Genomic DNA, 15815 nt, shown 5'->3' on the forward strand with positions numbered 1-15815 from the left:
TTACAATATTTACAGTTTCGTCTTCTCAGACCCCAGAATATAATAAGTGACGGCCCAGAGGAGGAGATCAAACAGAACAGAGTTATCACCTCTCCGGGTGTTTTGTGCTCCTGTCTGTGATTGGGCCTCAGTGGTCACATGGCGTTACGACATTTGTATCTATGCGTCACAACGCCACGTGGTGCTGAGGCAATTTTATTTAGGTCATAGTCTACCAGTCCTGAGTTGATGTTATATGCGCTAATACAGTTGATGATGGGTCATAAAACATGGCGCTCGCTCAAAACCAGACCAAACACAATAATGGGAAACAAACAAAACTGAGAGGAATACTCAACGTAATTAGGGATAAAATACAACAATCTTTATTGAAAAAATGTAAAAGTTATATGAAAGAAAAACCACCAATAGAACAAAAAGGGATTCCTGGCTACATACTGATCCACACCAATAAGGTAGTAATGTATATAGTAGCCATATGAAAATAAACACGAACAGTCAAATATGAGGACGGCAGCCCAAAATTGGGTTACCATTGGCACGTTAGCCCCCGCGATATGCGATAGTAACAGTACAAAAATGCATATAAATAATAGAATGGAACCATGGCAAATCTAAGGGAATATGGTTATTAACACCTAGTGGCTGTCTGATTAGTGTAAATATACTGTGCATGTGCAAAGGGCTAAATCAGTAATGCCACAATAGTCATGACAGATGGACAACAGTTTGTGGAAAACCATGACAAAACTGAAATAAACGCAATGAAATAATTCACATACCCATATTAACTGTGTGTGGTAGTTGGACCAGTACCGAGGAGGACCCTTACCCCAACACGCGTTTCGGTGCTGCCTTCTTCCGGGGGCGGCACAATAATGGCCAGATCTGCGCTGTATTACAGAGACTTGAAATCTGAAACAAGCGATGTAATGTAATATATATTTATGAATATAATCTAATCCTTTTCCCAAATCACAAATATAAATAAAGAATCAAAAACAAGTTACTTTATTTTTTTATAGTATAAGACGGACCGGACCATAAACTATAAAATATATAAAAAAGATTTTTCAAAAAATGTATATAAAGAAAATCAAATCCCTCCTTTTCCTAGATGACAAATAATAAGAACACATTATACATCCGCACATCCACAAATGCTGCAACTACAAACATCGAAAAATATTTTCCCCATACAGAGGAAGCCACAGAGGGAAAAAAATTAAAATGTCCAAATGGGAGTTTTTAATCACTTTTTCATAAAATTTTTGGGAACCAAAAACAGTCAGACGTTCGCTAAATGGCATTAATAAAAAGTAAAACTGGCCCCGTAACAAATACTTCTTATACCACGGGGAGAACATACAAACTCCTTGGACATGTTGCTCCTGGCGAGATTCAAACCCAGGACTCCACCGCTACAAGGCTGCAGTGCTAACCACCATGTTGCCCCTGACTCCAAGAAATTTTTGAATATTTGTTAAGTTGTTAAATCAAAAAAAAAAATATTAATTTAGTATCACTGTAACCGCACCGGCCCACAGAATATAGGTAACATGTCACGTTGGCTGCACAGTGAGCGCTGCACAAAGAAAACCCGTAAGAAGATTAGTTACTGATTAGAGATGAGCGAACAGTGTTCTATCGAACTCATGTTCGATCGGATATTAGGCTGTTCGGCATGTTCGAATCGAATCGAACACCGCGTGGTAAAGTGCGCCATTACTCGATTCCCCTCCCACCTTCCCTGGCGCCTTTTTTGCTCCAATAACAGCGCAGGGTAGGTGGGACAGGAACTACGACACCGGTGACGTTGAGAAAAGTAGGCAAAACCCATTGGCTGCCGAAAACATGTGACCTCTAATTTAAAAGAACAGCGACGCCCAGGTTCGCGTCATTCTGAGCTGGCAATTCACCGAGGAGGGAGGTTTCCGTCCAGCTAGCTAGGGCTTAGATTCTGGGTAGGCAGGGACAGGCTAGGATAGGAAGGAGAAGACAACCAACAGCTCTTATAAGAGCTAAATTCCAGGGAGAAGCTTGTCAGTGTAACGTGGCACTGACGGGCTCAATCGCCGCAACCCAGCTTTCCCAGGATCCTGAATGGAATACACTGTCAGTGTATTCCCGTATACCCGATATATACCCCCGATACCCGTTCCAACGGTGTGCCCCCCCACCTTCACCCCAGAAATACCCTGCAAGTCCCCTAGCAATAGAATTGGGGCTATATACACCCACAATTTTTACTACTGGTATATAGTGCCATTGTCTGACTGGGAATTAAAAGAATATATGGGGGTTACGTGCACCCACAATTTTTACTACTGATATACAGTGCCATTGTCTGACTGGGAATTAAAAGAATATATGGGGGTTACGTGCACCCACAATTTTTACTACTGCTATACAGTGCCATTGTCTCACTGGGAATTCAAAGAATATATGGGGGTTACGTGCACCCACAATTTTTACTACTGCTATACAGTGCCATTGTCTCACTGGGAATTCAAAGAATATATTGGGGTTATGTGCACCCACAATTTTTGCTACTGGTATATAGTGCCATTGTCTGACTGGGAATTCAAAGAATATATTGGGGTTACGTGCACCCACAATTTTTACTACTGGTATACAGTGCCATTGTCTGACTGGGAATTCAAAGAATATATTGGGGTTACGTGCACCCACAATTTTTACTACTGGTATACAGTGCCATTGTCTGACTGGGAATTCAAAGAATATATTGGGGTTATGTGCACCCACAATTTTTGCTACTGGTATATAGTGCCATTGTCTGACTGGGAATTCAAAGAATATATGGGGGTTACGTGCACCCACAATTTTTGCTACTGCTATACAGTGCCATTGTCTCACTGGGAATTCAAAGAATATATTGGGGTTATGTGCACCCACAATTTTTGCTACTGGTATACAGTGCCATTGTCTGACTGGGAATTCAAAGAATATATTGGGGTTATGTGCACCCACAATTTTTACTACTGGTATACAGTGCCATTGTCTCACTGGTAATTCAAAGAATATATTGGGGTTATGTGCACCCACAATTTTTGCTACTGGTATATAGTGCCATTGTCTGACTGGGAAGTCAAAGAATATATTGGGGTTATGTGCACCCACAATTTTTACTACTGGTATACAGTGCCATTGTCTCACTGGGAATTCAAAGAATATATTGGGGTTACGTGCACCCACAATTTTTACTACTGGTATACAGTGCCATTGTCTGACTGGGAATTCAAAGAATATATTGGGGTTACGTGCACCCACAATTTTTACTACTGGTATACAGTGCCATTGTCTCACTGGTAATTCAAAGAATATATTGGGGTTATGTGCACCCACAATTTTTGCTACTGGTATATAGTGCCGTTGTCTGACTGGGAATTCAAAGAATATATGGGGGTTACGTGCACCCACAATTTTTGCTACTGCTATACAGTGCCATTGTCTCACTGGGAATTCAAAGAATATATTGGGGTTACGTGCACCCACAATTTTTACTACTGGTATACAGTGCCATTGTCTGACTGGGAATTCAAAGAATATATTGGGGTTACGTGCACCCACAATTTTTACTACTGGTATACAGTGCCATTGTCTCACTGGGAATTCAAAGAATATATGGGGGTTACGTGCACCCACAATTTTTGCTACTGCTATACAGTGCCATTGTCTCACTGGGAATTCAAAGAATATATTGGGGTTATGTGCACCCACAATTTTTACTACTGGTATACAGTGCCATTGTCTGACTGGGAATTCAAAGAATATATTGGGGTTATGTGCACCCACAATTTTTGCTACTGCTATACAGTGCCATTGTCTCACTGGGAATTCAAAGAATATATTGGGGTTATGTGCACCCACAATTTTTGCTACTGCTATACAGTGCCATTGTCTCACTGGGAATTCAAAGAATATATTGGGGTTACGTGCACCCACAATTTTTGCTACTGGTAGATAGTGCCATTGTCTCACTGGGAATTCCACAAATAATTTGGGGATTCATTCACCCTACATCTCAGGCTCTTGCCATATTCACCCAGGTTGTCAGTGCTGCACCAGCTCGTTCCCAGACAGCTCGGCCCGAAAAACACGTTACCTATATAGAGGATTTGGACAATGAAGACAACATGTTCTAAATCTAATGTCTGCACCTTCTCCAGAATTAAAATAAAGGCAGCGTTTAACTTTCAAATAGCACTGCACAAAGGAAGAGCTTATCAGCTTGTCTCATGACATGCTACTGAAAAGTGTCATTTGTGTATCTTAATGTAAATATAGTTGTATAAGCTTTTTGGGTTTTAGGCACTGCCAAGTTATTTATTACCACCCGCTCCCTAATAATGATGATGACGCCAAAGTCACTGTGGGTGTTCAGAGCTCACAGCTTTGGGTGACATTTGTCTTGCTCTCTGTCGGTACCAGCTGTCTTTTTGGATACCGTAAAGTTATGTTGACTTTATTAACAGCTATAGAAGCTTTAGCCAGGTTGTGACGGTGTGTAACCCTAACAACACTAAGTGGGATACACATTAATAGTCAGTCTATGTACGCTAAACGTATCACTGAAGTAATTTTTTTTCCCTCTCCCCTAATATAAGAAAGGAACAGACATTAGACCTAGACCGGGGTTCGAGGCTTGTAAAAATCCAGTATTATTTGTTCTTCATGATGTGAAATATGTGTTGAAAAGCAACCCAAGATGAAGTCAGCCATGTGTGCCAGTGTGTTACTTGGCATGCCTTTGCTGGCCCCAACTGTAAGGGTCACTCTCCATTTCCTCCATTTTCCACTCCCCTTCACACCATTTGTGGTGAAGCAATGGGATGCACTGAAGTGCACCCTCTAGCCTCGTGTGGGATAGGGACATCAGATGCCACTCCAACCCCCTCGTCTTCCTCCGCCAGCCAACGGTGCGAAGATGAGAGGAGTGTGCTCTGAATGTTTTCTGCCTAGCAGAGGCTAGTTCTCACTTACGAAAATGGCCCCACTTTGACCTGTATATCAGGCACAATGGTGTAGGTTTCAAAGAAACATGGCACCAACAAGTTGGAAAACGTGGGCCATGCGTGGACTGTGTTTGAGTCTGGCAAGCTCCAGATCTGCTACCAGGTTCCAGCCATTATCACAGGCGCAAAAATGCCAGGCCCCAGGTGTAGCAGGGAAAAAAAATGCCATCTCAGCCAGGATGGCATCCCTGACCTCGGAGGCACTGTGCTGTCTGTCCCCCAAGCTGATCAGTTTCAGCACGGCCTGCTGACATTTCCCCACGCCAGTGTTACAGCGTTTGCCGCTTGCAGCTGGGGTGGAGGTTGCAGCATCGTAGGGTTTCAGTCTACTCCTGCCATGAATTTTGGCCTGGGAGAGGAGATAGGCCACCCCAGTTTGCACCCGGGGAACAGACTCCACCACATTCACCCTGCCTGTCATTAAAGATAAGCACTGCAGCATCCCTGACCACAGGCGCTTGTCCATGTGTCGGTGGTCAAGTGGACCTTGCAGCAAAGCGCAGAGCTCTGGGCCCGACTGATGTTATGGGACACATGCAGGCGCAAGGCAGAGACAGCACACCGGGAGAAGTAGTAACGGCTAGGCCCAGCATAGAGAGGTGCCCCAGCTGCCATCTGCTGACGGAAGGCCTGGGTCTCCAGAAGCATAAACAAACACCAACATCTCCAGGGCCAGCAGTTTATCGATGAGGCTGTTAAAGGCTTGGGCATGGGGGTGGGTTGTGTTGTACTTCTGCCTGCAATGAAAAGCTTGGGAAATGTGGAGTGGCTGGGAAGAGGCGCATGATGGTGCAGGCCAAAAGGGCGCATGAGGGTGAACTCCCCAATGTGTCAGAGATAGGTGTGTAGGTGTCCTTGCATCATATACTTGCACCATATTTGGCTTTGGAAGTTAATTTTGTGCCAAAAAGTGGTTAAGACAGCGATCCCTCAGCTACTCCCGTTACACTGTCTATTGAAGTTACCATCTGTGGAAGTGGACCACCATTTCTAAGATCCCAAAGGAAGCAGGCAAGAGATGTGCAGTTCAGAAAAAAAGATGAGAAAATAAGTGTAGGCTGTAGAGCACAGAGGGATCGGAGAGGACAGAGCTGGTGTCGGCCAGGTATTCCCACAACATGCGCCTATACTTGTCCCTCCTGGTGACACTAGGCCCCTGAGTGGCAGTAATTTGTCCAGGGGGGCCATTAACGTGTTCCAGACCTAGGAATAAGTCTTCCAACAGGGTAGAGTTTTGCATGCCTTTGCTTCTACCCACTGTTTTTGCTGCTTAGCTTCCCTCCACATCTACACTGCTTTCACCCCTAAACATCACCCCAGTTTATGCCTTTGCTTCTACCCTTTTTTTTTGTTGAATTAGCTTCCCTCCACATCTACACTGCTTTAGCCCCTAAACATCACCCCAGTTTATGCCTTTGCTTCTACCCTTTTTTTTCTGTTGAATTAGCTTCCCTCCACATCTACACTGCTTTAGCCCCTAAACATCACCCCAGTTTATGCCTTTGCTTCTACCCAGGATTTTTGTTGATTTAGCTTCCCTCTACATCTACACTGCTTTAGCCCCTAGACATCACCCCTGTCCATGTGGGGTCGGTGGCCTCGTCATCCACCAACTCCTCTTCCAATTGCGCACTGCCCCCTTACTGCAAACCGCACATGACCACAGCTTGCCTTGATGGCAACTGTGTCTCATGATCCCCACTTAGGTCCAGACAAGTCGGTGGCGGGTCCAAAACCCCAAAATTGGAAGGAAATGGCAGATGCTGCAGTATTTCTAACACCTGTTCCTGGTGCTCGGGCCTGGTCTGTGTTGTACCCTGCACCCTGCTTAACGCAGCTGCCATATCCGAAGTTGTGCTGAGCGCATGCTAATGTTTCGTGTCCAGTGCAATGGATGGGATGGGATTTCACATAAGTCTGCCACCCATGGCCACTCATGGTTGAGCAACTGAGGGAGTTGACTTTGACGAACCTGAGGGTTTTGGAGTTGGAACTACATCAAAGGTCTGTGCTGCTCACACACTCTGCTCAACACATGATATGTTTAGTGCCAGCAGTGTGGAGACGTCGCACAACAGCCGTTGTTCCAGCAGGTACAGGCGTTGTAGGAGTGCATAGAGGCTAGCAGCGGCAACTATAGACTTTAAAAACTATCCGCACAAGCGCCACACTTTCACCAGTAGCTCAGGAACATTGGGGTACCTTTTTCAAAAGATTAGCAGCAATGAGTTAAAAACGTGGCCCAGGCATGGAATATGTTGCAGGCTGCCAAGCTACAGAGCCAATCCCAGGTTACGGCCATTATCACACATGACAACATGCCTGGGCCCAGGTGCAGTGGCAAAAACCACATTGCCGTCTCATCGAGGATGGCATGACTCACTTTGTAGGCAGTGTGCTGTCTGGCCCCCAAGCTGATGAGCTTCAGCACGGCCCGCTGACGTCTCCCCACACCAGTGTTGCAGCGTTTCCAGCTCGTAGCTGGGGTCAATTTAACAGCGGAGGAGGGTGGTGTTTCAGCCCTCCTCCCAGGAATGTTTTGTGGGGAGACAAGTCAGGAAAATTCTTGAAACGGGAGAGTTTTGCATCTTTGCCCTTGCTGCCTATGGACATCCCTTTGCCTCTAGCCACCATTTTCCCTGCTTTGCTTGCCTCCACATCCACACTGCTTTTGCCCCTAGACATCACCCCAGTCCATGCCTTAGCTTGTACCCCCAGTTTTTCCTGCTTAGCTTGCCTCCACATCCACACTGCTTTTGTCCCTAGACATCACCCCAGTCCATGCCTTAGCTTGTACCCCCAGTTTTTCCTGCTTAGCTTGCCTCCACATCCACACTGCTTTTGCCCCTAGACATCATCCCTATCCATGCCTCTGCCCCTAGCCATAACTCTGCCACCTCTGGAAACTCATGGTGCAGAAACTTTGGTTGCTGACTTTGAGGAACCCTTGGGTTTTGTAGATGGAACTCCATCAAAGGTCTGTGCAGCTCACACACCCTGCTCAAGATATGGTATTGTAGGGTTTCAGCGTGTGTGAATGACGGACAACAGCCTGTGTTTGGACAGATGTAGGCCTTGCTAGAGTGTTTTTAGGCTAGCAGCGACTCCTGTGCACTTGCAAAAGTGGGCGCACAAGCGCCGCATTTTCAACAGTAGCTTCGGTACATTTGGGTATGTTTTTAAAAAACTTTGCACCACTAGGTTAGACGTGGGCCAAACATGGAACGTGTTGGAGGCTGGCAAGCTCCAGAGCCGCTACCAGGTTCCAGCCATTATCACAGGCGTAAAAATGCCAGGCCCCAGGTGTAGCAGGGAAAAAAAAATGCCATCTCAGCCAGGATGGCATCCCTGACCTCGGAGGCACTGTGCTGTCTGTTCCCCAAGCTGATCAGTTTCAGCACGGCCTGCTGACATCTCCCCATGCCAGTGTTACAGTGTTTTCCGCTAGTAGCTGGGGTGGAGGTTGCAGCTTCGTAGGGTTTCAGTCTACTCCTGCCATGAATTTTGTCCAGGGAGAGGAGATAGGCCACCCCAGTTTGCACCCGGGGAACAGACTCCACCACATTCACCCTGCCTGTCATTAAAGATAAGCACTGCAGCATCCCTGACCACAGGCGCTTGTCCATGTGTCGGTGGTCAAGTGGACCTTGCAGCAAAGCGCGGAACTAAGGGCCCACCTGATGTTGAGTGACACGTGCTGGTGCAAGGCGGGGACGCCACACCGGGAGAAGTTGAGACGGCTAGGGACGGCATAGTGAGGTGCCACAGTTGCCATCAGGTCCGGGAAGGCGGGAGTTTCAACAAGCCGGAACGCCAACCTCTCCTGGGCCAGCAGTTTAGCGATGTTGGCGTTCTAGGCTTGCGTGGGTGGGTGGTTAGCGGTGTATTTCTGCCGGCGCTCCAATGTCTGAGAGATGGTGGGTTGTTGTAAAGAAGCGCCTGATGGTGCCTTTGATGGTGCAGGAGAAGGAGATAAGACAGAAACAGGGGAGGATGAGGGAGAAGTCAACAAAGTGGCGGAGGCAGATGAAGTGATGTCCTGGCTCGTCCTCTGGAGTGCATCGCCAGCACTGTGAGCAGAGGCAGTGGCATGAACGGCGGGCGACGTTTGTCCTGCCGTTGCTGCCTGCCACTGATTCCATTGCTTGGATTCCAAATGACGGTGCATTGAAGTGGTGGACAGGTTGCTCTTCTCAGGGCCCCTACTCGATTTCGAGAGGCAAATTGTGTAGACGACACTATATCTGTCCTCGGCGCATTCCTTGAAAAAACTCTACACCTTCAAGAAACGTGCCCTCGATGGGGGAGTTTTTCTGGGCTGGGTACAAAAGGGAACATCTTCAGACATTCCGGGTCTGGCCTGGCTTCGGCAAAGCAGCTGACCTCTGCCTCTGACATGTCTCTGCCTCTAGCTACCCTTTTTGGTGCTGCACCTGCCTCAACATCCACACTACTTTCCCAGCTTGACATATGCCTTGTCCAGGTGGGGTCGGTGTCCTCGTCGTCCACCACCTCCTCTTCCAACTCCTGTCTCGCCTCCTCCTCCTGCACAATGCGCATGTCAACTGGCTGCCCTGACAGCAACTGCGTCTCATCGTCGTCGATGAGGGTGGGTTGCTGGTCATCCGCCACCAAATCGACCGGAGATGGAATGGAGGAGACTCTAGTGTTTGAGCATCTGGACACAGATACTCGTCTGTTAGGTCCGTGGAATCGCAAAATGGAGGGGCAGGTTGCGGTACAGTCAAAGGAAGGGAGAACAGCTCTGGGGAGCAGGGACAGTTGGGGTTATTGTTCTGGGAAGATTGGGAATTTTGGGTGGAAGGAGGACAAGACTGTTGGGTAAGAGGAGGTAGAGGCTGACTGGCTGGTGGACAATGTGCTTTAAGCGTTATCCGACAGCCATTGCAAGACCTGTTCCTGGTTCTCGGGCCTACTAATCTTTGTACCATTCAGCCTAGTTAATGTGGAACTTTTGTGCAAAGCGCAGAACTTAGGGCCCGCCTGATGTTAAGGGACACACGCTGGTACAAGGCTCAACTCACCCTAAGTGCCAAAAACACTGCTGGTGCAAGGCTCTACTCATGCCAAGGGCCTCAATCTCTGCTGGTAGCTCAGCTTAAGGTCATGTAACTTTGTTTGTTAAGGGCTAGAAAAGTGAATTTTGGAAGGTCTTACCACATCACACACACACACACACACACACACACACACACACACACACACACACACACACTCAAAATGACAGTTAAGGGTGAGGGCTTTTGGAATTCCCATTGCCTATTCCATTTGTGGTTGTCATGGGGAACGTGATTTAAAGGGGTGGTTGTTACTGTTTGTTGAGCTTAAATTGGGGTTTGTGTCCATCCATTTGGGGAGTAAAGAAGGTTTCCAGGTATTTTCCCACTTTGATAGAGGTTTTTTTGAATGTGGAAAGTGTGTAGTTGTTAGGCAGTGATGTTGGGGTAATAGAGGGTCTTTGGTGTGTTAGATGCCCCCAGACATGCTTCCCCTGCTGTCCCAGTGTCATTCCAGAGGTGTTGGCATCATTTCCTGGGTTGTCATAGTGGACTTGGTGACCCTCCAGACACGGATTTGGGTTTCCCCCTTAACGAGTATCTGTTCCCCATAGACTATAATGGGGTTCGAAACCCGTTCGAACACACGAACATTGAGCGGCTGTTCGAATCGAATTTCGAACCTCGAACATTTTAGTGTTCGCTCATCTCTATTACTGATGGAATTTTTCTCTATTTCCACCTCATTCTGATTATTTTTCCATCTCCCAGTACCAGGGGCGGATCCAGGGCCGGGTGAGCCGGGCAACCGCCCGGGGCCCTGCGCTTAGTGGGGCCCCGCGGCGCGGCTGGGACCTAACAAAATGACATGTGTCATACCGTTCTCCCCCCTCCATCTGCCCCAGTGTCATGCCGTTCTCCCCCCTCCATCTGCCCCAGTGTCATGCCGTTCTCCCCCCTCCATCTGCCCCAGTGTCATGCCGTTCTCCCCCCTCCATCTGCCCCAGTGTCATGCCGTTCTCCCCCCTCCATCTGCCCCAGTGTCATGCCGTTCTCCCTCCTCCATCTGCCCCAGTGTCATGCCGTTCTCCCTCTTCCATCTGCCCCAGTGTCATGCCGTTCTCCCTCTTCCATCTGCCCCAGTGTCATGCCGTTCTCCCTCCTCCATCTGCCCCAGTGTCATGCCGTTCTCCCTCTTCCATCTGCCCCAGTGTCATGCCGTTCTCCCCCTCCATCTGCCCCAGTGTCATGCTGTTCTACCCCCCTCCATCTGCCCCAGTGCCATGCCGTTCTCCCCCTCCATCTGCCCCAGTGTCATGCCGTTCTCCCCCCTCCATCTGCCCCAGTGTCATGCCGTTCTCCCCCCTCCATCTGCCCCAGTGTCATGCCATTCTCCCCCCTCCATCTGCCCCAGTGTCATGCCGTTCTCACACACACTCACCATTCCTCGTTCCCTTGCAGCTCTCTCACTCATACACATATTGTTGGCGCGATGTGACGTCATCACATCGCAGCTACAAATGCCGGAGCTCAACGTTAAAGCAGGAGCTGAGCTGTGACAGCTCCTGCTTTAAACGCCTATGTATTTAGCTCATCGGCGCCGATGAGCTGAATACATAGGCGTTTAAAGCAGGAGCTGTCAGCTCCTGCTTTAACGCTGAGCTCAGTTGGAATCGGGACATGCCGACCGGGACCATTTTGTTAGGTCCCGGCCGCGCCGCGGGGCCCCACTAAGCGCAGGGCCCCGGGCAACCGCGGTGTTCGATTCGATTCGAACATGCCGAACAGCCTAATATCCGATCGAACATGAGTTCGATAGAACACTGTTCGCTCATCTCTAATCAGTAACTAATCTTCTTACGGGTTTTCTTTGTGCAGCGCTCACTGTGCAGCCAACGTGACATGTTACCTATATTCTGTGGGCCGGTGCGGTTACAGTGATACTAAATTAATATATTTTTTTTTGATTTAACAACTTAACAAATATTCAAAAATTTCTTGGAGTCAGGGGCAACATGGTGGTTAGCACTGCAGCCTTGTAGCGGTGGAGTCCTGGGTTTGAATCTCGCCAGGAGCAACATGTCCAAGAAGTTTGTATGTTCTCCCCGTGGTATAAGAAGTATTTGTTACGGGGCCAGTTTTACTTTTTATTAATGCCATTTAGCGAACGTCTGACTGTTTTTGGTTCCCAAAAATTTTATGAAAAAGTGATTAAAAACTCCCATTTGGACATTTTAATTTTTTTCCCTCTGTGGCTTCCTCTGTATGGGGAAAATATTTTTCGATGTTTGTAGTTGCAGCATTTGTGGATGTGCGGATGTATAATGTGTTCTTATTATTTGTCATCTAGGAAAAGGAGGGATTTGATTTTCTTTATATACATTTTTTGAAAAATCTTTTTTATATATTTTATAGTTTATGGTCCGGTCCGTCTTATACTATAAAAAAATAAAGTAACTTGTTTTTGATTCTTTATTTATATTTGTGATTTGGGAAAAGGATTAGATTATATTCATAAATATATATTACATTACATTGCTTGTTTCAGATTTCAAGTCTCTGTAATACAGCGCAGATCTGGCCATTATTGTGCCGCCCCCGGAAGAAGGCAGCACCGAAACGCGCGTTGGGGTAAGGGTCCTCCTCGGTACTGGTCCAACTACCACACACAGTTAATATGGGTATGTGAATTATTTCATTGCGTTTATTTCAGTTTTGTCATGGTTTTCCACAAACTGTTGTCCATCTGTCATGACTATTGTGGCATTACTGATTTAGCCCTTTGCACATGCACAGTATATTTACACTAATCAGACAGCCACTAGGTGTTAATAACCATATTCCCTTAGATTTGCCATGGTTCCATTCTATTATTTATATGCATTTTTGTACTGTTACTATCGCATATCGCGGGGGCTAACATGCCAATGGTAACCCAATTTTGGGCTGCCGTCCTCATATTTGACTGTTTGTGTTTATTTTCATATGGCTACTATATACATTACTACCTTATTGGTGTGGATCAGTATGTAGCCAGGAATCCCTTTTTGTTCTATTGGTGGTTTTTCTTTCATATAACTTTTACATTTTTTCAATAAAGATTGTTGTATTTTATCCCTAATTACGTTGAGTATTCCTCTCAGTTTTGTTTGTTTCCCATTATTGTGTTTGGTCTGGTTTTGAGCGAGCGCCATGTTTTATGACCCATCATCAACTGTATTAGCGCATATAACATCAACTCAGGACTGGTAGACTATGACCTAAATAAAAATCGCCTCAGCACCACGTGGCGTTGTGACGCATAGATACAAATGTCGTAACGCCATGTGACCACTGAGGCCCAATCACAGACAGGAGCACAAAACACCCGGAGAGGTGATAACTCTGTTCTGTTTGATCTCCTCCTCTGGGCCGTCACTTATTATATTCTGGGGTCTGAGAAGACGAAACTGTAAATATTGTAATACCCAAAATCTCGTAGTTTCGGTTATATTTCGATTACTCGCCCCACTCTACATCAATGTCATGCGCTTTACCTGATATCGCTGGAAGAGAAGACCCGGCACATCGGCCCAAAGAGCTGAGGGGATTTATGTATCAGAGAGTTATTGTTTTGGGCCTCCAACTATTCTGCTCCAGAGTTTGAAATTTTAAAAAAGTTGAGCTGTAAACCTTAAAAAGTTAAAAAAAAACTTATAAATTCAAAAATTTGGATAATTCATGAATAAAGTTTGATCTTTTCTCAGTCTTGTAGCTGGTGTATAGTCTGTAGGTGTATTCAGTATATCCGAGGCCTTGTGTGTTTGTATGATGGCCCCATCAGTGACAGTAGGGGGCACATGACCCCATAGATGTGTCCTCCATACATAGTCACCCCCTCACTACATCTACATACAATACATTGGGTTTCTTTGCTCTCACTATACAAGTCTTTGGTGAGGTCATCTGGTGGAAACAAGACGCCATTATCTTTATTATAACTAAATTCTATGTGATTGTCTCTATTCCCTCCCTTATCTACATAGGAAGTGTCCAGTGTCTGTGTGTGAGGCGGCGAATGTGAATATGGGCATATTGTAATAATCCAGTATAGAGATGGTAATGGCGGAGCCAGAAATAATGGGATTGACAAGGCTGCGGCTACTAAGATTGTGCCAGACAGGTGTGAGGTCTCTGCAGAGTCTATTGTGATCATGGAGAATTGTATCAGGGCCATGAAATAATAAGACAGGACACAGCCGCCCCTACCCCTATCCCCAATACCTCAGACCCCTCCCCAATATCTGACCAGTGTCTGGAGAGAGCAAGGGGGAGATTTTATGTAAGGAAACGATTTAGAAGGGAAGTTACAATACAATAGAGGAAAATCTGATGGAAACTTCTCTAGTCTGATGTATTGGGGGGAACTTTTACCTACTGAATAGACTTGTGTTATGTAAATGATATTCACACTGCCAAATACAATGACTGGAGGGGGAGAAACTCACAGGACCCCCCCCCCCCAACTCCAACCTTCTTCATTGTATACATGCAGATAGATATGATATATACATCGCTGGTTATGGAATAAAAAATCTAAATTTATTATTTTATTTGTAATTAATTTCCTTGCTATTATTTGCCGTTCTCTATTTATCTCCCATATCCATAGATCTGTATATATATATATATATATATATATATATGTTGTGTTGTTAGTCTACAAACATGAGGCTCCATCTCCTTACTCTCTGAGCGGTGAAGATGTGGAGGTGTTGGGGGGTCTGTGATTGTCTCCCCACCAGTCATTGTATTAGGGGATGGAAATATCATTTACATAACACAAGTCTATTCCACAGGTAAAAGTGACCCCCAAACCATCAGACCAGAAACCCCCCCTTAGATATAATATAACAAGGTGTCCGTACAATAGCAGGAATTTATCTATTACTCACCAGGAGACATTTCATGGACACTTTTCCAGTCTGATGTCTTGGGAGTAACTTTTACCTATTGAATAGACTTGTGTTATGTAAATGATATTTAATCAGTGGTGGGGGAGACAATCACAGACCCCCCAGCCCTGACACAGATATAAAGCAGGGTCTTCCCTTCCCCCTCAGTCACACTCCTGGTCAGCTCTAGAGGACATTGTCTCCTTCCATCCTTCTCAGCAGAGATCTATCTACCCATCACCTGTACGGTAAGTGATCCCGCCGCCCCCTCCTATCACACTCTACACAATATATCTGCAAGGGGAAACTTACATGGAATTTATGGGGGTTTTTATACTTCAGTTTATAACTTTTAGGGATTTCTTAGATATTATCAGATATTAGTCTTACACTAACCTTGGTGATAGTTTATTATATTTGGGAATCGTCTGGTGTGACATCATTTATATAGGAGAACCCATCTGAAAATACTTCTATTGATAATTGTAATGTTGATGATGTAATATTGTAGTTATGAAGCTGAGATGTCGGGGCTGTTGGCTACATGACAGTATTGGCTCTGTTATTACATCAGTTGGTAGTCCGCCATGTTAGAAGGTCTCTCTTGGCTCTAGCTACTAGATAAGATGTGATGGCCGGGGATCTTCTCTGTTTGCTCAGGATGTTTTAGGTTTTTCCACCACAGCATATATTACTATACAGGTGAAGCTCCACTGCCCACCCATCAGTAGTATACAGTATATTTTACACCACATGACTAATAAAAGGCAATATCCTCTTTTTTTTCTCCTTCAGATACAATGGACGCCTACTTCTTTGTCCCAGTG

This window comes from Leptodactylus fuscus, chromosome 6, assembly GCF_031893055.1.
Source record: "Leptodactylus fuscus isolate aLepFus1 chromosome 6, aLepFus1.hap2, whole genome shotgun sequence".
In the NCBI taxonomy this organism is placed as follows: domain Eukaryota; kingdom Metazoa; phylum Chordata; class Amphibia; order Anura; family Leptodactylidae; genus Leptodactylus; species Leptodactylus fuscus.